An 817-nucleotide genomic window follows, 5' to 3' on the forward strand; every position below is an offset into this window, starting at 1 on the left:
CTCTTAATCGCCATCTACTGGACTGAAGCCTAAACTAAACCACCGAAAATAAATAAATAAATAAACCACAAGGGAGTCTGAGAAAGTCACTGCATGCACCCATGTGCAACCAAGGAAGCCATACAGAACTATGATTCTCTGAAAGCACCCAGAAACAAAGTCAACCAACCATATACAACATAAACCACAATCCATCCCCATCTGTTTTGTAATAGCAAACACAAAAAAAGAAGCTTCAGCTCTCTCAGATGACAAAGAGCCAGTGCAAGAACTCCACCAATATAAGAAAGCCAGTATTTTGTCAGCTCCAAAGGATCACACCAGCTTCATGATCCTAATCAGAATAAAATGGCCTAAATAACAGATATAGAGTTCAGAATATGATGGCAAGGAAACTCAATGAGACCCAAGAGAAAGTAAAAATCCAAAAGAAAGAAGTCAAAAACTGACCCAAGAATTGAAAGAGGCATGCCAATACTGAGAAGGAACAAATTGAGCTTTTAGAATTCAAGAATTGACTTTGGTAATTTCAAAATACAGTTGCAAACCTTAACAACAGACTAGACCAAGCAGAAGAAAGAATTTCAGAGCTTGAAAACTGATTCTTCAAACCAAGCCAGTCAGACAAAAAAAATTTTTTTTTTAATTTTTTTAGCCAGGCTCGGTGGCTCAGCCTGTAATCCCACGCCTTGGAAGGCTGAAGTGAGTGGATTGCCTGAGCCCACGGGTTTGAGACCCGCCTGGCCAACTTGGCGAGACCTCATCTCTACAATAAATCAAAAAATCAGCCGGGCGTGGTAGCGCATGCCTGTAATTC

Source organism: Carlito syrichta, unplaced genomic scaffold, assembly GCF_000164805.1.
Source record: "Carlito syrichta isolate Samal-C Ts95f unplaced genomic scaffold, Tarsius_syrichta-2.0.1 Scaffold307345, whole genome shotgun sequence".
NCBI lineage: Eukaryota > Metazoa > Chordata > Mammalia > Primates > Tarsiidae > Carlito > Carlito syrichta.